General features: G+C 41.2%; 1 protein-coding gene across 1 annotated transcript in view; it reads right to left on the bottom strand.

Annotated features, from left to right (window-relative positions):
- numb (NUMB endocytic adaptor protein) overlaps positions 1-22,846 on the bottom strand; it is a 48,243-nt gene extending 25,397 nt beyond the window's left edge. The window contains 1 exon segment of the mRNA XM_029460436.1: positions 22,631-22,846. The gene's annotated coding sequence lies outside the window, so the exon portion shown is untranslated.
- Positions 22,847-26,498: the final 3,652 nt, after the last annotated feature.

The raw sequence follows: 26,498 nt of genomic DNA, 5'->3' as shown, positions 1-26,498 counted from the left end.
CACTCACACACATGCTCACAGCAAACACACACATATATATGAAGCTACTTAACCACACACACACACACACACACACACACACACACACACACACACACACACACACACACACACACACACACACACACACACACACACACACACACACACACACACACACACACACACACACACACACACACACACACACACACACACACACACACACAGCTGTCTGTTTGCATAAGGAAACCTGTCCTGTGAGCCGGTACTGGCTGGGGGTAGAAAGTGTGTTTGAGGTGAGCCTCTCTTATCACTCCGTGCCAGGCTGCGGCTCTGTGGGCAGCACACACTGAAGATTTCAGCCCTGACCCGGTCACCAAAACACAAACAAACTTTCTACTGTCACCAAAAGGGCAACCTGGAGTGGAGCAAGGAGCCTGAATCTGCATGGTGCAGTTTCATATTTCTGCACTGCTAAAAGACACAAGCCAAAGCTTATTTATTAAGACATTTTATGAACTAAGTACGACTTCTAAATGACGCTCAAATGAGGAGCAAAATCCACCTTAAAGCCAAATTCAAGTAGATATTTGGGCTGTAGTTTTGTTTCCCATTTTCCATCATAAAAAAAGACAATCATGACCCCTGAGCCGTACTGCAGGTGGAGACTAGTGGTGCCATATTGGAATTCCTTACTCCGATACAATGCCAAAAAATATTGATATTCAAAACCACTTTTCGATACCGTGGGGGGGATATTAACACAATAACATTTGAGAGGCTATAACAGGACTTTTCCAGGCTAGTAGCAGAGAACAGCAGAATTACTGTAGTAAACATTAGGAACAACAGTATTCTTCTTCAGGTAGTGCACCTGTTAAAAGCCTCAGAGATGGTCACACATGTAGAAAAGCAGGTAACTCTCTCAAAAGTGCAGATTTCACTCTTTTTATAGGCTTTCTGGACTAAATGAGGAATGAAACCGTTTAAAATATTAGTATAGATACCATTCACACGGTGAAGGGCTGAAATAGCTGTAAAGCAGGTGCTTATGTGTGAAAGCACCTGCGCTGTAGTAACACCTCTGCAGGCGTTGCGGTATATAACTGACTCCAGTGTGGATAAAAGTGTGTGTATGCGTTTGACTGTGCACATACACAAGTTGTAGCCTGCAGTAGAGTTAAGTGTGTGAAAACAAGACGACTGGGTGAGAGGGAAGAGATATTGCTTCATCCCTCACTCTCTGCTAACACACTGGTTTATTTAGGTCATATCATGTTTGGGCTCACTGCAGTGCCAGCGACAGGCTGCACAGCGAAGAGCAGGAACACACACTCGTCTGCTCCCGAGCACCTCGTCTTTGGTGCAACAAACTTAAGCATTTGTGTCCGATATGTTATGCACGTATGTAAACAGGGCTTATGGGTTGTTTGTTTTCTACACATCTTTAAGAAAACTAGTTTGTTTGTGATACTGCAGAGCGACACACGGGGAAGTTGTACTCCTCAGAAGGCAGTGTTTTATGAAGCCATCCCAATTTCTTATAGTCTTTCCAGAAGTTGAAACAGCTGTGTTATGGTGCTGAGAGAAAGTTTCCCAGCTTTACAACCACACAATTTCTGTAAATAACTACCAGATGTAGATTAGTTAAAAGATTATACATCTGTTAATCTGTTGCCTATTTCCTCAATTAGTATTAACCCTATTAAATGTCAGAGGAAATATATTCCATTTATGATATAAAACAAGAGAAACGCAGTAAATCCTCAGATTCTAGAAGCTGGAACCAGTAAACACGAAAGCTGCACTAATGAATATCTTTATACAAACAATGGAACTGTATGTGAAAGAGAATTATCGACCAACTCTGTGGTTTTCCTCAGCTTTAAAAGGGGTTTTAGCATCTTTCAGATCATTGTTTTTGTCTCAGCTTTGTTTCCAGCAGAGAAAAAAAGTTAATAAACACACTGCACGCTACCGACCCACCACTAAAACGCTGCCAGACAAAGTTAGCAACTAGCTGGTGAGCCTGGAGGAGTGTTTAGCAGTTAAAGATGCAGATATTTACCTTAGGAGATGTTGGAAACTAAAACAGAGGCAAAAGAAGAGTCTAGACATAGAATCACCAGGTGGACACAAACATATAAGCAACTGTTTGCAAACATGTCCACAATAACTTTCAAATGTTCCACTTTTCTCCTCCTAAATAGTTGATGGTACATTCTGGGATGAAGTAGCCACCCGCTCAGACTTCAGTGCAGAACAAAGGACATTTCCTGCCAGGAGATCTCATTTTGGAAAAGGTCTTGTTGATTTAATCCCTGGGACAGACAGAGGTAGAAAACTATTAGCCTGGAAAATAGGTTGGGGGGGGGGAGGGTTTGTTTCGTCCTGCGGGATGTTGTCGGTGCATTAATGCCCCAAAGTTGTTATGCCTCTTCTCACAGCACGTTACTAAACTCACCTTCTAAATCACTTAACACTTATGTTACTGCCAGCTTACAACCCACACACCTTCTCTCCGGCGTTCTGCAGAGTTTAAGGAATGTAAGTGAAAGCACATACAGTCATGTGCGTGGGAAAGGGAGCGTACGCTTGCTGCAGTTCTGTAAATATGTGCATGAATGTTTGTGCTCAGCCAAGCATATGCACCTGCAGCATGAGTGTACAACATGAGTAAGCATTTGCAGGAAAGTGATATAAATACCCCCAACAAGATGTTAATGTTCCTAATCCTACGTTATTCGTCATTTCTACCCCTTTTTACCGCCTTTCAAACTGACACACTGGCCTTGTATAGATGTCCATTTATTATGTTTGGACCCTGTATTTGTGCACAGTTGCAGATAAAGAGAAGATTACTCTAAGCTTATGAGTTTCATACTATTTGTAGAGGAAGGACAGTGTAATACAAACATTTACAATTCCTCCAAAAGTCCACATTTATTGAATAAAGAGATGTAATCAGTTCCAAATGCACAACACATTTTAATCTCCTGAAATATTCTGCTTTAGTTGATATTTGTTGGCGTTTAACTACAAAAACAACATTTTCACTGCGTTAAACAGTTTGCTCTCCTGCACACAGAGACAGACCTGTATTAACCTGCGTTAACGGGGCGGTCCAGCAGCACTATGAATTACATTTATATAACCACAATAACAAACTAAATCAATTTTTCTCCCAATTTTTAGGGTGATGACATCATAAAATATGGCTGACATTCAGTTTCATTTAAAAACCTCACGCTTTTGATGTTTAAAAGGAAATAATTAAATTAAATACATTAAAAATGTAATAAATGTAAACCCTTGTGTTGATTTCAAGTGGAAAAACTGCAACGAAACCTTTTAATAAACTGATCAAGTGAAAATATAAAGTATTAACACTATATTTATGTAGTGTGGAAGTGCACTGAACTAAATTTGCAGAGGGAGTTCTGTGTTAACAGCGACAACCAGGGATTAAACTGTAAAAGCAGGCTGGTAGGTCAAACACATGCTCATTATTCCATGTCAAACATGGAGTCTGTGTCTGCTATCTGCATCACCAGCAGTGCCACGAGCATTAGGTACCTCTATTGTACACATGTGTGTGTGTTTGTGTGTGTGGTGTTGGCAGGAAGGTGAGCAGTGATAGGGATGGAGGCCTGGCAGAGGGTGCAGTGAGGGGGAAAGTCGCCTGCTTCAGAGCGCCGGGGTAGGTGGGTGGATGTGAGTCATGTGAGGTGGGTTTAGCCCCTTGGTTTGGCCATGAGCCAGAGAGAAGAAGGCAAGGAGGGAGGACATGTGAGAGACAAAGAAGGAGCAGAAAGTTCAGACAAGGAGAGGTGAATAGGAAGTTAAGATAATAAGGGACGTCAAATAAATAGTATGTAGTAAGTGAAGATGGAGGGAGAAGCGTTAAAAAGGAATTCTTTTCCCTTAGGTTTGTATTTATTCCAGACTCATTAAAAATAAGCTCAATGTTCTTCACATCAACCGTACGTCTTCAAAAGTTGTTTTTAAACTGGATTTCTTTTTTTTTCTTTTTTAATCAATGCAACCCTCATGACCTCAAGCAGGTAAAACACGCTTCTCTAAGATCATAAACTCTGAAGTATTTGGCAGACTTTCATGGCACCGGTGTTACCTTTAAAGTGAAGCAGACAAATACAGCTAAATATAAATAAGGTGACTTCAAAATGTTGCCGTTTGTACATCTACAAAGAAATAGCAAATGCCAAAGCAGTACCCTGAGAACTCTTAGTGCAACATGCAAGGTGTCATGTCTGCTCTGCATTCTGATTTAATGAAGTTACTGTGTTTGGATTTATTTATCTGCCTCTTGAACAATTGACTTCTTGCTTTTGTTGATTGGTCAGTTTGAGTAAATCTTTAAGAAAAAGTAAAAACTTGTTGATTTCCAGCTTCTTAAATATATTTGGTTTCTTTACTTTAAGAAAATAATCAGATTAATCGACAATGAAAGTAATCATTAGTTGGAGGTCTTTTCTGATCTTTATTGTTGTTTTTCAAACAGCATAACATAAATATACCTATTGGGATTGACCAAACAAAATAAGCCAGAAATCAAAGGTACTTCTTACTGAAAGCTAAAGGTTGCAGGTGTAATCACAGATTTTAAATCATGTCAGAAGACAACAACACGTCCAGGAGCCAGCTCTTACAGCATCAACAAATAAAACAATACTTGCTGTTTTTAAATTTGATTTTTGAAACTTTTACAGGAGAAAACAGAGGGGTATTGGGAGAGGGTGGGGGAGGGGGGCAGGGGGCAGGGGGCGGGGAGAAAGGCTTTAGAGCAGGAAAGCAGGATCTGAACCCTGCTGGAGCTGTCACAGCTCCTATAGTCTGGTGCCATGAGGATCCCTGGCTGTTCTCCTACCAGCACTAATGAGGACTTACACAAAGAATTACACAAGGACCATTTATATGCTCTCTGTGTTCATGTACACAGAAACAACTCTCTCAAAGACTCTCACATGCAATATCAGCAACGTGCTCAGTGGACAATGCTCAACAATGGTGGAATAGTGTAAATACACAGAGGAGGACACACAGGACAAAAGTAAAGCGATAGAGGAAAACGGAGACTAAGAAGAGGACTTTCCCCTCAGTCAGGGCTGTGCTGCTGCCTGGGAAGGAGGGAGGGAGTGCTGCTGGCTGTAGATGTAACAGTATTTGAATAATCTCTCCAGGAATGGAAAACTGATTAATCCTTGCAGAAGGATCCTAGGGATGAGTACGGCGGTTGTGTTTCAAAGAAGCGATAGGGAGGGAGGGAGGGAGGGAGGGAGTGAGAGCGAGTAAGCGTGAGAGAAAGAGAAAGAGAGAATGGGCAGCAATTCAAGACAAAAAGACCCCACTGTCTCCTTTCATGACTTGCCCCACCGCTGTGCCAGCCGATACTCTTCATCCCATTTTATACTGCTCTGCTCAGGCAGTTCCATGTTATCTGTGTGTTCAGACTGAGCTTATAGTTTGGAGAGCAACATGGATAGGATAGCCTCAATCAATAAGGCCAGCCATCCGTAATGCAAAGCATGCCTGGCCGGCATTATCTGCGGAGCGCTGTTATCAGGGAGCCGGCCGACTTGAGGTGATAGTGTCTCTGTTTTGCTCCCAAACGGCCATATGAAGAGAGAATTTGAAAAATGCTGTTACTGTGGTAATCCAATTTTCCGGGCCCCGCTTTGTGGTTTGGCATGCTTATGTAAAAAAAACAAAAAAAAAGAAGAAGAGGGGTAGAAGAAGAAGAAAAACAAGGAGAAAAACAGGATGAAAGTGTGCAATGCATCAAGGGAAGTCAGGCTAAGGCACACGAGGGATGGGACAAAGGGTCAAAGGTCAGGGGAATCTGCTTTCGGTCCTCCTGGTTGGAATGTTTATGGTGATGAAGTTAGCCGGCCAATCTCTGTGTATCATTTATTACCAATAACTGTAAAATATACAGTAAAACTAACGACCAGAGTTGAAACTTTCACAACAGACATGTAACGTCATTGCTCGGGGCAGCAACAGATTTAATGACAGTCTGATATTGACATTCACTGTTCAAGTTCAAGAGAACAATGTGAGATGGGGCGTCCAGCTGACTCCCTTCATTACTGCTAATCGTTAATGCTAACCCCCAAATGTGATATTCTGGGTCACATGCATCAGTACAGAATTAATTACTGCATCGCAGCCTGAAACTCAGGGAAAGTTTGACCTAAATGGAGTTTATTTAGTGTCATTATGTACAATCAGGAGTGACACACTTGCTATACTACATAATTGGACTTTTTCCCCTGTACCAAAGTGTAGTTCGTAGTTTGTTATGTTAAAAAAGATATCTTTCCCCAGAGAATCCAACTTTTGGAATAACCAAAATTAGAGATAGGTTTGTTTTGTTTTTAAGAGAGCCACATCTGGTCCAGATGTCTCATAAGAACGTGCATGGCACAGTTAACATTGCTGGTGTGTGAGATCATTGAAGTGATAAAGCCAAATCAAAGCCTTCAAATGTACAATGAATTGACTTCATGCAACATGTTAAGCAACCCTATCTTTGAGTTGGAGTAGGGATTTAAACATTTGCTATGTGAAATTATCTTTATAGTGCTGCGGGGATGACGTATTTTGGGAGGCCAACCTTGAAGTTAGCATCGCCCTGGTTTCCCCGCCAACGGGATACTTCCATTGGATTATTGCAGAAAATAAACCGTGGCAAAACAAAAGTTTATGATTCTCACACGTTTTGTTTACTGAATTACTATAATTGACATGAAAAGGCTGGACATAGCACAAAAAAAGAAAGAAAACAACATAACAATATAACAGCAGCAGTCACGATGTGTCCAAGCTGGTGGAAAGAGAGCCGTTCAGTAAACAAGTGCAACTCATCCCCAGCTGCTCTCTGCTTCGATGATCGGTACACTTTGTACCATCATCAGTGTCCCGACAATTATCAGATCAGAAATATCACTTTATTTGCCAGCTCCAGCATGTGTCTGGACAGTGATCCACAGATTCCATGATGAAAAGATGGATGCAGATCCAAGGGACAAAACAAACTATTGTTCTGTAAACATCAGCCAAATGTACAAAGCAATACGAGCTTGAGAGCGAGCTGAACTACTAAAACTACTGAAACGTGTCAGCAGGCAATGTGTCATTTTTGTATTCCTGACAAGCATCTATTTTAGGAGGTTCAAGACGTCTAAGGGACAGAACAAGAGCCAGAGAGAGAGAACGATGTGGACATGGTACAAATGGGTGGTACTCCGCACACAGAGGAAGGAAATGGTGGGAATAGGAGTGCTGGCTACTGTTTGCACGGCTCACTCTCTCCCAGTCTGCCACTGAATCGTTTCAGAGTCCTTCAATCTGTTCCCTGCCCCCAGCAAGACACGATGACCTCCGTTTCCTGAGTACACATGACTGACCGGGGTTAGGTTTGAGACACAGAAAGAAAATAGAGCCCGGACTGCTGCACAGGGGATATTGAGTTGCTTTTGTCTCTTGCCACCTTTAATTGTGTGTGTGTGTGTGTGTGTGTGTGTGTGTGTGTGTGTGTGTGTGTGTGTGTGTGTGGTTAGTAGCTTCATATATATGTGTGTGTGTATATATCAGTATCTGTGTATCTGGCTTTTTGTGTGCTTGTGTTTGTGTTTGAGCAGCCAGGCGTGGTATTAAGGGGGCCAACAGCAAGTCAACCAGTCAGCCGGAGCGCCACACATCACTTTGGGCAACAGCTGAGGGCACATTTAAACTACCAGGGCAGTACCCTGGCACCAGGGAGTGGCAAATCACTGTCACTGTATCGTCTCCCCTCAGGCATGCCCCGGCGATGATTCACAGAGTGTATCAATGGGCAGGGTCTGGCCTGGTTTCCACCCGAACGCCACGCAGGGCATCAAGAAGGCACACTTAACATTTATGTCCCTTGCATTTGGCCCAAAACAGCATTTTAGTGATTGTTTTTAAAACATTCTTGCCAGAGGAGGTTGTATGTCAAATGGAGTGGAGTTTCGATTAAATGAAGAGCGCTATAAACACTATAGTCACGCTGTGGAGGGGGGCTGCGAGGACCGGTTAGATGTAGTAGTCCGAGTGCCCCAACTCCATCAATCCTGCTGCAGAGAACACAATAGGTACCCACTAATGTGGCCATTGGAAGATGTGTTTATAAAGTGGCTGTTAGTTTGATCACTGGCTTGACCTAAAACATTCTTGTGCTTCTTTCTCTTAAACTGAGAACAAACTCTATCCTCCTCCTTTGTTTTGGAAGACGTCCGTAGCCAGGTTTCCATACAAATGTTTTGCCAATTTTAACAGAATTTTGTAAAAATCTGCAAAACAAAATGCAAATAAATGCTTATTTCCATCCATTACATATATGGTGCAATTATTAGGAGTTGGTTCATTGAGATAAGCAGTAGGTGGCACAGAACCATTATACCACAGCAGAAGAGGGTGCCCTTGAGCAAGGCTCCGGACTCCCATACTGCTCCCTGAGCGATGCCCTTACAGGCGATCACTGACAGCGAACGACAACACTTTGTCCCTGACCTCTGCTAGGAAACTTTGAGTAAACCTCGGAGCGAAAAAGCTACTCATGGAAACCATGTTTACTTTTTCCCCTTGACATCACTGCATCACACGGATGCACAAACCGAAACCTGCATACACACTCTCAAAACGCAAAGCTCATGAATACACACTCCAACACATACACATGCACAAGTGAGACGTATGACTACAGCGTCTCAAGGCCCCCAGAGCCAAAAAGGCTCCATTGTTAAGTTTTGCTGTTCTCAATAGAAGTAAAGTGCCAATAGAAAAAGATGCAGCAAGGTGGAGATTTTAGGCCAAATACACACTGGCTTTTCTACCAAAGCACTGCACTGACTTGAAGAAACACAGACGATGTTACATATTCACCAGGTCTCAGTATAAAGTGCTGTTAATAGATGATCTATTAATCCTACTTATGGCTGACTCACAATAAAAAAGCAAGCATTAGCACATTTATAGAGTCTCAGAGGAAGAATGCTGATCTAAGATTGTAGTTTATATCCCCGGGCTGTGCCTGTGCTATAGTATTCCTACTGTGGTTTTGTGAACTTGGTGCAACCTGAGGGCCCACGTGACTAAAGGAGTTAGGTAGGGTCCGTCACAATCTTTGGTTAAAGTCCCATGTGTCAACACTCACTTTACAACCAACCACAGTACATATGAAGTGAAAACCTTGTTATGGTCAACAAGCGGAGGATTTAACCACAAACTTACAGGCCATTTCCTTCAACAAGAGTCGCTCAGACTGTGTCACATCAAACACCTACTTTCCGTTAAGTTAAACAGGTCTGGATGTCCCAGTGAGCCGGTTAGCATTCAGGGCACAGACAAGAAAGCAGACAGCCACCAGAGTGCACTTCCTGCAGAGCTGCTGACTCAGACCAGACAAATAAAATATCAAAAGATGATGTTATCAATAGTTGAGCGATGGCAATTCACCCCAAAATTAAAAATACACATTTTTCCTCTTACCTGTAGTGGTATTTATCAATCTAGAGTGTTGGAGATATCTGCCTTCTCCCAAATGTAATGGAACTAGTTTGCATTTGTCTTGTTGAAATACATTTGGTCTGGGCCTCAGCAATCGTTCAGCTCTTCCTGTGCACCAGCAGCACAGTCAGTTCTGATTTACCCACATCAAAGCATGCAACAGGCTACAGCCGGGTCATTACCATTGACATGCACAGCCTGCTTCCACCTCCCTGCTCCTAATGCTTTCAGATTTACCACCAATCCAAAGTATGGTTAAATTCTAAAGTAACGCTGCAACTAAAGATTATTTTCATTATCGATTAATCTGCCGATTATTTTCTAGATTCATCGATTAATAGTTTGGTCTATAAATGATCAGACAATAGTGGAAATGTCCATCCTAGTTTCTCAATGTCCAATGTTTAAATATCTTGTTTTATCAATCCAAAGATATTCACTTTAATATGATATTAAACAGTAAAAAGCAGGAAATATGCACATTTCCTGACATTCTTGCATCAGAAATGACTAACGATTAACAAAGTTAGTGATAATGTTTCTGCTGGTTGCAGTTCAGGATGTATTTAAAGATCTCACACAGTATCTTAACAGGGTTGAGTAAAGCCTTTTGCGAGATTACTTTATTTATTAAGTCATTAAATAAAGTCTTAAAAAGAAATAACAGTGAGGTTCAAACTCCTTTTTATTGTACTTTAGTATGAACATGCTGCTTCATACTTTTCTGTTATATTCTTTAAACGGTGAGAAGTTAAAGGCTGCACTCTGCTTAGCCTTCTCCCTTCAGTTAGGGCGCCCCAGAGGAGATGCCGGCCTGCAGCTGCCACATGACTTTACCTCTTTAAAGAAGCTCTGATTATAGGGCACGACTCGCAGCAATGGAACTGGCCAGAAAATGCTCAGTTAATATCAACATTTATCAATTGAATGAGCCGACTGTCACGTGATCCCCATTCACGATTAGGCATCAAAGAAAAACAGAAAAGTGATGAGCCAATTAACTTGCTCCCCAAATGAGTTTCAGAGCCGATCCAGGAGGAATAAAACTGCATAGGGATCATTTTTCTATCCTATATGTGGAGATAACGTGTAAAGGGAAAGTTAAATCGGGCTGTCGGTGGTGGTTTGCAGACCCTTTACAATATGCTTTTATGTGGTGGCTATCCTTGCAAATAATGGGGATGACTAAACGCTGGCAGTTATTTTCATTATCATACTTACTATCCCTCTTTTATAGTGTACACAGACACGTTATAGTAGCAGGAGGTTAGCCACCATGAGTCTGTGCATGGATGCGAATATAAAAACGGAGTGAATGCAATATGCAAAAACTTATCTTCTGATAATAAAGATCTATAATCATAATTTGTAATTCCATGTTGCTAAATAATCTGGATAAATCCAACCGTGGTCATAGGAGCAGAAGCAAGCCTGCAAGACATTTCCATAAACCATTAAATATGCAATATGTCATTTTCTCTCAATCTCTCAATCAAAAAGACGGAGCGGATTTTGTCAATGCAGTTAGCTTTTCCTGATTAGGATTACTTCCTTGTTTAGGGAAGTAAAGCTGGTACAAACGGGGCAGAGCAGCTACGAGCTAAAGCTCTGAGTCTCTCTGAAAACTATCATAAAGATGTGTCGCACCGATACCTTCTTTAGAATTACACATTTTCTGGGTTTGAAAACGGTTGGAAACATTTGGGACAAAATATATGAACATAGGTCTAGTGGTTTGTTTAGACATTTTAACGCAGAAATGTTACAAATTATACCTTTAAGTTTTATTTATGGGACCACAAAAATCATTTAGGAAGGCTATCTGAGTATAAGAGGCGAGAACAGCCCCGCAGTGAGGAATGGTGTCAGTATGTGTGCTCACAGTGCTCCCTGAGTGATGAAGGCCTGTCACATTTCACTGCTCTCCCAATCAACATCTCCACATCACTGCGCGGGTGAATGTATTCTGCCGGGGCTTTAAACGCTGCACTGCTGTCTTCCGACATTCACACACACCGTTGACACTTTGCGATGCATCACGTATACCACTTGAGAACATGTTTGGCGCTTTGATACGCCTAAACACAGACTGAGAGGCTAACATACCACACACACACACACACACACACACACACACACACACACACACACACACACACACACACACACACACACACACACACACACAGTTAAAGGCAGAGACGTACAAAGAGGTTACAGCGTGAAACGGATTTGACTGAGTGAATGAAATAGCGAAAAAGATTACATGGAAAAATACGAATCAATATCCCACAGAACTCCATGGTTCCTGCTGCTGAGTCAATGTGTTGTCAATAAATACAGCTTTTTTTAACCCAACAACTGTGTGTGTGTGAGTAGCAGTGTTTGTCCAGCAGCAGGAGTGATGAGAGGATCAAGTGGAAAAGGAACTTCCTGCTGCGTGGACACACACACACAGACACAGACAGACAACACACACACACACACAGACACACACACACCATTGATAAATGCAGTCTGTGTCGTCTCGTCATCGTCTCCTCTTAGTCATGGGGGAAAAGAAGGTTGTTGAAGAACATATTGTGACATAGTTTTTTGTTACCAAAGGTGACAGACGCAAATAATCTTCTGTTCCATCTCCCTAACCCTCCAGCTCAGGTGAACTGTCCCTTAAAACATGCTGAATTATGAAAAACTATAAATAAAAACACAATCCTGTGACCATAGTTTCAGAGTCGCTTCTGTCACCTTCAAAAGGGGGAAAAAAGGAAACTGACTCAAACTGTAATTGGACTTCACGTGATGCAACGCGGGTTGTATTGACGTCAGGACTCATCCCACCAAACTGGTCTTGTGAGCATGAAAATGGAGCTGCAGTTTTCAGTACCGCTGTCATTTCAGGAATTCTCAGCACGTACCTGAGATCGGCTCTTTGTGTCCTCGTTGGGCTGATTGTCAGCCCGAGGATGACTGTAGAATACCAAGTTACGTAACAGTTTAAGCCAAACTGCTAGTGCTACCTGTGCTATTTACCCAGCAGATTTATGGTGGAGCTCAGGCAGGGGTGGTACGGGACTTCCACAGCTACTTTAAACCTATGGGAAGTCTTAATTGTGTTAGCTGTGTGGTTAAATTAGATTAGCTACAGAAAAATCTGCTCGACTAGAAATAGTTCTGTGTAAAACTAGCCTGGAAAGCACCTGTGAAGGCGTGAGGCTGGACTATGAACCAATGTCAGCAAGAATGAGATTATATCCAGTTTCACTTCAAAAAAACATCATTATTTATTACCTCATAGAGACTAATGTTTATATAAGCAATGCTCTCTAAATGGCAGGCAACTTATTCCATGGTGTACTTTTATTTCAGTGCCAGGAATGATTGAGCAGTCATGGTAGACGCCTTCTTTTTCCAAAGATGTTGGACAACTCTTTTGTAAAAGAGTCCAAAAGTAGAAGGCTGTAATATGAACACAGGAGTGATTTCACCAGGTCCTTTCACACACAGCCAAGGAGCCAAGCTCTGCACGCAGGCAGGCAATACAATCATATAACAGACATTTATTAAGATTAAGACATGCGGGACATCCTGATATTATTCAGGTTTTAGGAGCATTCTTTGGACATGCATACAGCACATTTGGAATAGGCATTTTAATTCACGTAGTCAGTAGGGCTGAATGAATAATATCTAATTGAGCGATTGCAATATCAGTTCAATTGATCGCAATTAGATATTATTCATTCAGCCCTACCTATTCTCACTATTCTCATTGTCAAAGAAAAATATATTGAAAAGTTTATGGTGTGTTTTTTGCAGGGATCTGTACCAAACAAAGATGTTTTCTTAAGTCTGTAGAATATAGTGTGTCGGCCAGGACATCTCTGCAGCACCACAATATTTCTTTTCAAATAGTATTTTGACATCCAGCCTCTAAGCTATACTGCACCTCCTGAGATTTTATAGGCTATATTGCAATTTTAATAACATTCGATTACTACCTAAGTGAAGGCTTCTTACTCAAGGAAGCTTCACCAAGTCACATGGCTGTAAGACCCACAATGGCTGCAGGGCTTGAACTTGTAACCTTAGCATTATCTATTGATTTTGAGAAAATTGATTTTGAGTTCTACCCATAAACTTAATCTAATAAGGAAGAATATGTTTTTGAAAGGGCAAGGAAAGGACAGCCCTGTCCTGTCATGTCTCATGAGAAAAGCAGGTATAATGAAGCCAACAGACATCAAGCCTTCCCCTCCGTGCCCATGACGGGGTCTTGGCAGGCAAGGAAGACAGACGAACAGGCAAGGACTGCAGAGCATCAGAGAATGGAAAATTACCAGGGCTCTACAGTCAGCTGGACACCTTTGATCAGCCAGAGCCCAGGCGCCAATTACTGTGGGATAATCGGCAGCCCTCAGAGGCCTGACGAGCTGCAGGCACTGTGGGCACAACGGGTCAGTGACCAGCAGGCAAAGGCCTGGTCAAAATGGCTCTCAGAGCAAAAAGCCGACGGTGTCCCTCGCTGAAATGCTGCATGAAGGCGGCCAAACAGACAAGCAGCACAGCGAGGCAATTGTTCCCCTCCTGTCGACTCAGCACAGTGGCTCTCTCACAAGCCAGACATCCCTCTCCGCAGACCGCTTGGTGGTGGAGGAATGGTGCAATGGTGGGGAGTGTGGAAACCTGCTACTGCACATGTCTCAGGTTTTTTTACACACACACTTTCCCTTCCCTCTGCAATGAAACATACGTTGAACAAATGTGCACACACACACATGCTGCTCACACACCTGTCCCTGTTATTCTGTGGTAAACAAAAAGCTGCAGTGCTCGAGGCAGTACTTGGTGCACGGTGATGCAACACACAGGAAACGCGTTCCTCGCCGGCCCTCTCCACTGATAACCCCTTCCTACCCAGGAAAAGAGGCTTAACTACCTGTCCAAACTCACTTCACATTATCTGACAGGAATGTGGACGGACAAAGTAAAGTAATCTAACTGTGTGACCTCTCCAACAACACATTTCCCCCTCTCACGTTGCTCTCAGCTTCAGTCTGACACAAAGGCAGCAATGACTCATAAACAAAAACTTCGCCTCCCGACTTGAGGCAGAACATGATATTCAGCTCATTAATAATTTACATCTTTCTTGTGCTGAGGAACGTTCATCATCGATTAGGCTTCAATGTGGGCTGCTGTGCTGCTCCTCCCTCCACTGTCAACAACACAGTTCATAGACAGTTTCTCTCACTGCTGCAATAACAAAATGTAACTCAACTCTGAATCTTTTGCCGACTCATGCCGTGCAGTTAACAGAAGCACAGTAGCCAGTGGACTTTGGATCCAAGTTGTCCAAGTAGACCCATATGGGCTGTACAGCATACAGCTTTCCTGTAAACCACAAGTCTCATCTCAAAGCAGAGAGATGTTACACTGGAGGGGGGAGAGCTTGTCCATGAGGCCATTTTGATTAAAGATGGATATCAATTCAACTTTTCAGACTTGTGCCAAATCAAAAGCTGTGTTTCCCTTTGATGCCTTATTAAGTGAAAACAGATTATTTAATATTAAACAAATTAAGAAGGATATTTCAAATGCACCGGTGTGAAATGCTGTCTCAACACCATCAACTGCATAATGTAATACAGCAGTAAAGTCATGTCATTAAATATGTAAACATGGCAATTTAACAAAACTAGTATACAATTCTGTCTGTACACCAAAAATAAGATTAAATACAATAGGAAACTTCTGGTTCTAATACCAGGAGTGCTGGTTGAGAATCAATTCTGATCTTTAACAGTTTAATGCCCCTGCACAAGCAATTATAAATATATAATATACATTACACCAAACTAACTAAACAATTAAGCCGCTTTACTTTGTAGTTTTGCTTCTACACATTACTTTTGACCGGTCTTAACCCAATATAGTTCGTCACTACGGGTGTCAGAGAATTCTTAAACACTAGTGGGTTTGAGGAGACATTATGTCAATAACAGTAATACAAAGAGGCTTCCAGGGAGAAAGTACATTTCAAAAAAAGAAGAAGCTCCTTGCTTGCAAAAAGAAAAAACTAATAAACTAGAGGGGCACTCGGAGTGCCCAGACCTCCGCCAAAGCCGTTACCATAAGTGAAAAGTAATGCGTGTATCCGCCCTGTTATTCGGATCTGTTCCAACATTTATTTGGTTCTTCCTTGGCCCGTGCTACAACCTTACACCAGTAGTTTGTTTTCCTGCTGACAAACAGACAAACCAACAAACTGAACTGAAAACGTAACCTTTTTGTCAGAGGTAATAAAAGAGTGCGTTTCAGCGTGCTGCCTGAGGATGTGCAGGCGCTCTGATGTCCGTCTGCGCTTCTGTTAACGCATCAGTATCTTTAATAAACATTCAACATTTTGCATGCATGGAGTTCTTTGTCTGTCTTTTTGACACGGGGAACAAACTCTTAACATTTCTTATTATCGCTGCATCACCCAGCAACAGCTGTGGTGGTTACCAGGGGAACCGGTGCCACGGCAACGTATATACATGTCCAGGGTGACGACGGTAGGTGGGGCCGAGAAGAAGCTACATGCAGACTGTCTGCTCAGCCAAGTCAATGGAAATTGTGCACAATGTGTGAGGGAATAGTGCCACTGTCACCCGCGCGATGGCCAGGGAGTCATTAACACATAACACAGAGAAAACACACGGCACTTAGTTTGCGACAGGGAGTTATTACCCCAAACAACACAACGAGATGTTCAAATACAGAGCAGCTGAGACGTTGAGAGGAGCTGAGACGTGAGACGTGAGAGGAGCTGAGACGCTGAGGAGAAGAAGCTGAGAGTGAGAGGAGCTGAGAGACCGTGAGAGGAGACTGAGACGTGAGTGAGAGGAGCTGAGACGTGAGTAGGAGCTGAAGACGTGAGAGGAGCTGAGGAGTGAGAGGAGCTGAGACGTGAGAGGAGCTGAGACGTGAGAGAAGCTGAGAGTGAGAGGAGCTGAGACGTGAGAGGAAGCTGAGGACGTGAGAGGAGCTTGAGACGTGAGAGGAGCTGAGGAGTGAGAGGAGCTGAGGACGTGAGAGGAGCTAGAGGAGTGAGAAGGAGCTGAGACGTGAGAGGAGCTGAGACGTGAGAGGAGGCAGACTGAGACGTGAGAGGAGCTGAGACATGAGAGGAGCTGAGACGTGGTTTCATGAAGCCAATAACAAACTCTGACCTTGTGTCTCCCACATCAGAGGAAGATTGTAGTCATACTACAAATGCAGCTACAGGATAGGCCTGTGTAACACGTAACTAATGTTGTATAACAACAAAAATATATAATTTAGTTAACAGGCAAATATTGGTTGCAAATATAGTTTTGGACCTGGACCTGAAGAGCCAGACAGTGAAGGACTAAGAGAGCAAGGAGGGGTGGGGCAGGCATTACAATGCATTTGTAACCCATCTGTGAGTTTTTGGGTCAATCTTTTGGTCTATAAAGTCTTTGTGAAGTTACAAACACACCTTCCACGTCTAACACTCACAGTACAAAGTTCCCACCCTGTGAGATACACCACCGGTCAGTCGGTGCTGGGTCACTCCTAATTAAAGCAGAGATCAGAGGGCTGAATAAAGCATGAGCTGTTCCTGCACAGGAGGCTCAGGTATCACTCTATCGAGAGACAAAAGGAGTCCCTGAGACCCTCACCATGCCCAGGGAGGAGCGATATCGACACAAACCCGAAAGGCAACTCCTTGCATACAGGGACGCACCCCCGATCCTCCCGGCCATAATCCTTAGTTTAAACATCCGGGGCAGGATGAGGAGCTCAATGCCCCTTGGACCCAATTAAGAGCTGAAGATATTGTTCCAAATGGGGACACTCGAAGAACAGTGTTCAAAGCAGTAACACACCATGCAACACCCACTGATGTTTCTCTCTTTTAAAAGACAAATACTGCAACTGAGAGAAAGCCTACAGATACTGCAAGTGAGATTAAATGCACCATAACTATTCTTCACTGACAGTAGAAGCTTGAGTTCAACAACATTACAACTAGAGCTGCAAAGAATAGTCGATTGACAGAAAATTAATCGCCAGCTATTTGATAATTGTTCATTTTTCATGCAAAAATGGCAGAAAACGCTGCTTTCAGCCTCTCAAATATGAATATTCCTGCTTTTCTCTGTTTCATATCATATTAAAGTGAATATCTTTGGGCTTTGGACTGACAGATGAAGACATCACCTTCGACGATAAATTGATGAATCCAGAATTATTATTATTATTATTTTATTTTTAAAAATCGGCAGATTAATAGCTAATTAGAATAATGGATATTCGCAGCCTTTACCTGCAGAAATTAAAATGATTTCCCCCAAGACTTCCTACGATTGTGAAGTACCAATAATTCAGAAGGAGAATCTAAAATGCTAGCTCTGTAATAAGGAGGAACAATGTTGCTGCTGTGGTTGTGATGACTGGAGGTTGACAATATTGTGAATTACTTTCGTTTTCTTCCAGTATCATCTCATATAGTAAACATTTGATTGCAACAGTTTGCTAGATAATGCTGTTTTGGGGAGTTGGTTGTCATATTAGGCCGCACTATGGAAACTGGGGTTAAAGAGCAGTCAGAACAATGCAGCAAATATAAACAAGTCCGGTTTCCTAACTTTTCTAACCTAAAACATGGCTAAAGATGCTCCTTAGTCTTCATCTTGTGTATGTCTGGGTTAGTGTGCAATCAGCCTCTGAAACAGTTCCATTATGTGAAAAGGTCACGACCAACAGTAAGAAACACTGCTTAACAACAAACAAGTTCAGTCCAACTGTGCAGCCCCACAGAACCTATTTTAGGCTACTTATGTTGAAATGGGGTCAGCTGCATATTTGAGATCCTGATTCTAAAACCTCCCCTCTGGTTGAATCTTCTCAGAGTGACTCCATTGGATCCGGGCCCAATCAGCTCAGAATATGGAGCTCTCACAAGTGCAGAGAGTATTCCTCATTTCCAATGTTGCAAAGGTACTAATCCTTCATGGATCCGGATGTAACTGATACTCACATGAACATTTGTCCTCTGAAAGATCGCTATAATCATTACATCCATTTTCTCTGAGTTTAGCCTTTGCAGAAAAGTTTGTGTTGGTGCATTTCTGTACACAAATCATCTTGAGTCACGCTGTGCACTAGGGCTTGCAAGTAAAAACATCCAGACTGCAAGCAGCTCTGTTTTTCTGAGCAGTGTTTTGGTAACTTATCATCCCAAAGGGTGAGGGTTTTTTGGCAGAGGAGAGTGTCAAAACAAATCCCACTCTAGTTCCTGTAACTTGTCTGCATTCTTTGTCTTAATCTCTGACATTCACGCCATCAAAAACACATATTTAGATTACATTCTCACTCCTAACAAACGATAACACTTGGAAGAGAACCCGAGTTTACATATCATTATTCTCACCTTCCTACATAAACCAAACTGAATAAGCAAACATTTGAGCATTTTATTAAGTCACTGCAAATAGTATGCTACTTCTACTCCACTACATCTTGTTTCCACTACAGCTTTAGTTACTTTTCAGATTATAATTTTTAATACCCTTCCAATCCAGTGGAAAAACATGTTAATACTTAGAATGCTTGTGATAAAATGAAGCAATAAGTGTTCCTCCAACTTCTTTAGCTAAATAAACTATTTAACAGTTTAATGTGTAAAATGCCAGAATTTAAACTTAAAACATTAAAACAATAAACTAACATTATTACAACAGAGTGTGAAGAGGCAACAGTGTTGACGAAAGAGATCTATGTGTTGTGTTGCAGAGATATCTACTGAAGTTAGCATGCTAACAGCTAGCTGCGCTCCGTCCAGTCTTGTAATACCACGTGTTCCTCTAGAGGTGATAGTGAGTCAGTGTAGCTTCGGTCTGCCTCAGTAGAGGGAGAAGAAGTACAGCTGCCTGACTCGATTGTAAATATTATAAGAGAGTCTGTTTTATAGTTTATTTATTGGATTACATTCAAAGTGGCAGAAAGGAGAAAACCAGCCACACCACCTCTCACGTCCTCACAGCTGTTTCTCTGAGTGTCTATCTGTCGGCAGCCGGGTGACGGCGTAGCTTTAGTTAGCTCGAGTTCAGCCACAGCACCGGGAACTGCAGACTCTCTGTTGCTGCCGCAACACAGGTCCAGCTGCTGTGACTGCAGGGCTGGTTCTGGTTCTGGCTGAGCTCAAGTCTCTCCGGCCGCTGACTGGGGGTCCGTCTGACGGAGGCGGCTGCAGGGTGCCGGCTGTGCTGACCTCTCTCATTATGCATTAATGCAGCAGTAATATAATCCAGAAACATCGTATATAATATAAAACACTGACTAAGTAAATATTGCTGGTAACACTTACCTTACGCAAGTAAGGTTTTGAATGCAGGACTGGTATTTCTACTTTTACTTCATTAAGGAAAGGATCTGACTACTTCTTCCACCACTGGCCAAAAGCTAGGATTAACATGACAAATAAACAGAACAGGTGAGCAGTCACGAGATGGACAGTCCTGACAAATGGTCCTGATCCAGGACGTTTGATGTCGTAAAAGAACAGAAACACAGAAGCATAATTCCCTGTCTTGTCATCTCGTATCTATTCTGTTACCACTGCACTGAAAGCTAAGCTGACATTGACGCTCACTCTGCTTTCACCATAAGCACCAAGAAACTTGACTATCTCGCTGCTATCAGGGAGCAAAAATGAGGCCCTTTGAGTGCGTCGTCATCGCACAGCAAGTTTATCTACCCGTGTTGCATCACTACTCAGCATTCACATGTACAGCTCAGTGCCAAGAAAGGGCCTCTCCTTTGAGAACAGAGCTGAGAGTAACGCCGGTTTCTCCCACAGAGCAGTGAATCACAAAGCTTCGAATAGAGATTTGCTTTCTCTTGCATTCTCCTCCTCTCTCAAACAGCTGACAGACTTTCACAGTGGGTTTGGTGGCAGATAACCAATTACGCCCCTCTCGTTCTGTGAGATGAGTTAAGTCATGAGTTACTTTCACAATTCGGGGGAGACAACAAAAAAATCAATTTCATCTCTTCGTATTGGAAAGACATCAAATTCCCTTCCAGAAGACGTGTATAATTTCCAAATGGTTGGAAACACCTTGTACTACAACCGTAAATACTGTGCGACATTAGAGAACTAGTCATTTAATCAATTCCTCCAAACATATATCTGAAACTATTTGTAACTGATTCATCAATCAATCGTTTTATTGATTGAAAAAAGCAGGAAATCTCCATATTTGAGGCTGAAAACAGCATTTTTGTTGGCGATTATTTTTCTGTCGCTCGACTAATGGCAGCTGTAATGTGAATATTTCACTATTTTCTGACATTTAATAAAATAATCTGCAGATTAGACAATAATCATTAGTTGCAGTCCTTAAAACACACAAGTACCATCAGTTTCATAAAGATTAAACATTTCTTTTCACAATGAAAAGTACAAAACAGTGGCATGAACCAATGTTTTACATACCTTACGCTGTCAAAACAGATACGTTAGTTTATAAGTCACAACTCACATTAACAAAACCGTAATTACTCAACAATTATGAGAACATCCAAATGTGGTTACTGTCCAATAATAAGCAGGATGTTTCAGTCGAACGGGCATGCTGCTGGGGCCAACCCATCATGGAGCTATCTTTGTAAATGTCTGCATGTGGAAGGTGATCTGACCGCTGATGTTTATCTGAAGACCAGAAAGGAAATCTCTTGCTCCGTCGTTGTGCTAAGAGGTAAACTCCCATACGAGCTATGCTCTCATTACCATATAAGAGAAACTGGGGCACATTATCACACCTCACAAAAATTCAGTGTGTTAAACTATGAGTCACGGTTTATATCTTTCAGAGCAATCAACCTGTGTGAGCAGCTGTCTTTTTTTATCATGCGTTTCGATTGTAGCTGCGTTGTGACTAATTTTTTACAAACTTGCCAAGTCACGAAACTGAAGTGAAAACGAATACACCCCCTTTAATGCCAGCCTTCATTAGTCTCGATGATATAATTACACAAGTGCCAAGAGATCCTTTATACCTTCCTGTATAGCTCGGTTAATCAAATATGGGTTAGAAAATGAGGTGTGTCAATTGCAATTTGTCGTAATGAACACTAAACTTTTATATCCGGACTGCTTTAAATCTGGATTTATAACTTTTATCTTCTTTGCACATCAGTTGCACCAGAACACTTGTATGTACCTCAACACTTAAATGCTTTTTAACCAGACTTGTTGTAACTCTGTTGTTATTCTTATCACCTTGCTCTTTGCACTTTGTTTACGTTTCACCTTATTTACAACCAGACTATCAGCTAATAACCCCATTTATACACTCAATAGTCTTCCTGCTACTCGTGCTTACTTATCTTTAGCTGTGATCATGTACATGTTGTATTGCATTTTAATGTATCTGGCTGCTATGACGACTTTATTTCCCCTCTGTGGATTAATTAAGACAATTATCTTTCTATATCTATCATCTATCTACTTAGGTTTTGGTTGGTGGTGATGTTGTTTTTCGTTTCATTTCTGTCTTCACATTGTAATGTATTTTTGTTGTGGTTGTATGTGTCTGACAGTTGACAGAAAGAGTTTCAGAAACGTCTTAATAAACTAATCTGAAAATTATATGACGAACTGTGTTCTATCTGATAGTTTATTCCATCATTTTAGTCCGATTTAGGTTCATGATTTTGCTGAGTAACCTCCATCTCTTAAAGTTAACCAGGTAAGTTGAGTATCGTTAGCTACTTAACTAACGTTAGCTAGCTAAATAACCTCTTAGCTCACTCGGTAGCACAGAGGCAGACCTCTTGCAACACCCGTGACAGAAAGTAAACACCCTGACGACTTACATTTATCTCATTTAGTTTTCTTCCCAAGCTAAGAAAGCCAGATAAAAGCCATGTAACTGTGTCTACGGGGAGCTAAGAGCCGTGGAGCTAACATAGCTGCGTGTGCCGCATCCGAAAAACACAAGCTAGTGCGGCTTTAGCTCGGCGAGCTAACAAGCTTTACCGGGCAGGCTCATTAAAACACACTTTTAATGTTTTAACATACCTGTGATCCCCGCTGCGACCCAGAAGATGCCCCGTTGACGCCGTCACCTGTGTACCACGGACCAGTGCAGTGCCCAAATAATTCAAATTCCACAGAAAGTGTCGGGAGAGACGCTCGCAGTCCAATCGCTTCAGCCACCGCCGCTGAATGGCTGCTGCTCGGAGGCTCAACCAAACTTCCTCCTTAGCAACGGACCGCCTCCGCGCGCCCTCATTGGCCGGGCGCGTGCAGAGTGGAGGTGATCGATAGAAGACAGAGCAACCTGTGTCAGACTCATTTAAAGTGATTTAAAGTGATTACAAATGATTTAAAATGGACTTTAACTGCATAAATCAGACTTTATTTATGGAAGCCAATTTCCACCACTGTGAGGAAAAATAAGATTATGCAAGAATCTCAAAATAATGACTTAGTATCTCAAAATAATGACTTAGTATCTCAAAATAATGACTTAGTATCTCAGTATCTTGACGAAGTATCTCAAAATAATGAGAAATCTTCTCATTTGAATAAGTATCTCAATACAATGACTAAGAGTCAGTGAAGAAGCTCTTGAAACCACAAAAGGCCCGTTTGGATAAATTACACCACAAACTTAAAACACTTCCTGTTTTAACAATAGTTTATTTAAAGTAGTCTTGTTACTTGTTACGTACATTAAGACAACATTTGTTGTATTGCAAGTTTGCTGAAATGTTGTTTTTAAATATGCAAACTGGGCATTATCTTATACATTTGTGTTAATTTGCTACATTTCCAGAACAGAATGTGAACATTGGATAAAACAGGTTCAAAGTTCTTGTTTCATGTCGTTGACATGTTGGAGTCAAAGGTTTTCACAAAAGCTCCCTTAAAGATATGTATTGTAACATTCATACATGTTGTACACACTACAGGTGAACAGAGTCATACATGTTGTACACACTACAGGTGAACAGAGTCATACATGTTGTACACACTACAGGTGAACAGAGTCATACATGTTGTACACACTACAGGTGAACAGAGTCATACATGTTGTACACACTACAGGTGAACAGGGTCATACATGTTGTACACACTACAGGTGAACAGGGTCATACATGTTGTACACACTACAGGTGAACAGGGTCATACATGTTGTACACACTACAGGTGAACAGAGTCATACATGTTGTACACACTACAGGTGAACAGAGTCATACATGTTGTACACACTACAGGTGAACAGAGTCATACATGTTGTACACACTACAGGTGAACAGAGTCATACATGTTGTACACACTACAGGTGAACAGAGTCATACATGTTGTACACACTACAGGTGAACAGAGTCATACATGTTGTACACACTACAGGTGAACAGAGTCATACATGTTGTACACACTACAGGTGAACAGGGTCATACATGTTGTACACACTACAGGTGAACAGAGTCATACATGTTGTACACACTACAGGTGAACAGAGTCATACATGTTGTACACACTACAGGTGAACAGTCATACATGTTGTACACACTACAGGTGAACAGGGTCAAACATGTAACTAACAGATATCATGAAGCTTCCCCACTTCATGACTCACATCAACACAAGTTTATATTACAAGTGTTTAATATGTACATGAGGCGTTATGTAATGTAGCTGTGGAGAGTTTACATCTACACACACAGTTACACACACACACACACTCTGAAAGAAGACGTGTTAGGGAAGATAAATAGATAAAATAGTGCACGAAACAATAATGATTTTACCTTTAGTGTCTGATCTAACTTTTTACATTTTGTCTTTTCACCGGTTTCTGCCATGTTTGCCTGTGTGCCCCCCACCCCTTCCCCCCCTTATGATGAAACCTTGGCCTCTTTCAAACGTCCAAAGTTTATCAGCATTAACTTGCATTCCTCGCATAGCTATGAAGCCTCCTAAGCTGGAAGGTTACAAAACCAACAAAGAAGAAACAAAGTTGTCAAACCTGTTATGCTGATGATTGTCATTGCAATGCATTTCTGTGAATATTTCTCTCTCTCACACACACACACACACACACACACACACACACACACACACACACACACACACACACACACACACACACACACACACACATTGTCTCTATCTTCCCTTCACAGTCACTCTCCTTTTATTCTTAATTATTTTAACTCCAGTTTTCTTTATGCTTCTTGTATTGAAGGGCAGTCATAAAACATACCTGAGGATGTTCCGCCCCCTCGTGGTCACCGTGTGTACATGCAGCCACGCAGCTCTGGTGCAATACTAATACAAAGTATAGGCAAAGAAAATGTACTTAAAGTACTTATTATGCAGAAGATCCCATTTCAGAATAAAACGTGGATTATAATTATTTATGCATTAATGCATCACTTTAATGTTGCACACTCGGATTTGATCGTTATTGCTTTATACTTCATATTGCTTATTCATTATCTCTTATCTAATTCATGCTTTATTTATTCTTTGTAAATATGTGTGATGTTTTTAATACGATGCCCCATTTGATGCAACTGCCGCTTTGTTCTACTTGCATAATTACAATAAAGTTCTTGAATCTTGCTGCTAATTTGAACTACTCTATATCCTGCTATATGGCCTATATTCATATATCAGGTTTTATTTGTTGATTATATTTTGTTTTAATTATCTGAATCTGAAGCAGGCTGATATAAAGCTGTCAAACAAAGGCAGGAGTAGAAAGTACAACATTTCCCTCTCAAAAGTATAAAGTAGCATGAAATGGAAATACTCGAGTAAAGTACACGTACTGTACCTTTAAGTTGCGTGTTTACCACTGAAACTTGTATTTTCAATACAAAATTAAATGTTTACGCCAAAAGCTTGTCTGTAGTGTCCAGACGATGACTGATGATATCTCTCTCAGTTTTATTTCACCTGTTAGAAGGTAACACCTTTATTTTGTATTCATGGTCCTTCATGATGTCAACACAACAGTGTTGCTCAAATTCGACCTGAGCAAAGGTCGGACTCATTACAACACCTGTGTGGGTGTGCAGAGCCTTAAAGGGACAGTTCACCACAAAATCAAAAATACATATTCCTCTTACCTGGAACGCGATGTTTCCATGCTGCGTAGTGATACGGTTGGCGGGTGTAGTTTGGTAGAGAGAAAATAGTTCCTACATGAAACTGCTCACAATACACTCTGTGGATTATCTTGAGTAACCGGGTCAGGACTTCCGGAAAAGACACATTTCAGATTGATAAATAGCTCTACAGGTAAGAGAAATTATTTAATTTATTATTATAATATAATATATATTATATTATTTTTTTCATTTAATTTATTATTTATTTTATTTTATGATTTTGTTCTGCGTGTTCTGGCCATACCATATTTTATTGTATTTGAAAAAAACTAAATATTTAACCGAACAGACTACCGGGTATTTAAAACAGAGATTAAGAATATTTAAAATTTGTTTGATATATTTGTTTAAGTTAAATATTTAGCTGTCAAATCAAAATGTATCTTTTTGTTGGTTATAATTAAGAATCTAGTGTTAGTTTATGAATAAATTTAACAAAGGCACTTCTCTTTGCAACTATTATTTTAAATCTCATGAAATGAAATGAATATTTTATTTTAATCTTTAAATTAATTATCTACTTTCTCCTAATTTTTGTCACATTTACTTCGTCTAATTATCTTTTTTGTTAAATAATTTGTCTAATTGTGCTTGTACTTTATTATTGGCGTTGAGGAACCCCCTTTTGCAAATAACTACAGCAATACCTCCTTTATTACTGCATTTTATTTCTCAAACAACATATAGAGTACTTGACACAAAAACCGAGCTTCAAATATTTACATAAAACTGTGTAGACAGGAAAGAAACAAAACAGTCTT

The sequence above is a fragment of the Cottoperca gobio genome, chromosome 22 (assembly GCF_900634415.1).
Source record: "Cottoperca gobio chromosome 22, fCotGob3.1, whole genome shotgun sequence".
Classification (NCBI taxonomy): domain Eukaryota; kingdom Metazoa; phylum Chordata; class Actinopteri; order Perciformes; family Bovichtidae; genus Cottoperca; species Cottoperca gobio.
The sequence above is the reverse complement of the archived record's forward strand: the minus strand, read 5'-3'. Positions and strand labels throughout refer to the sequence as shown.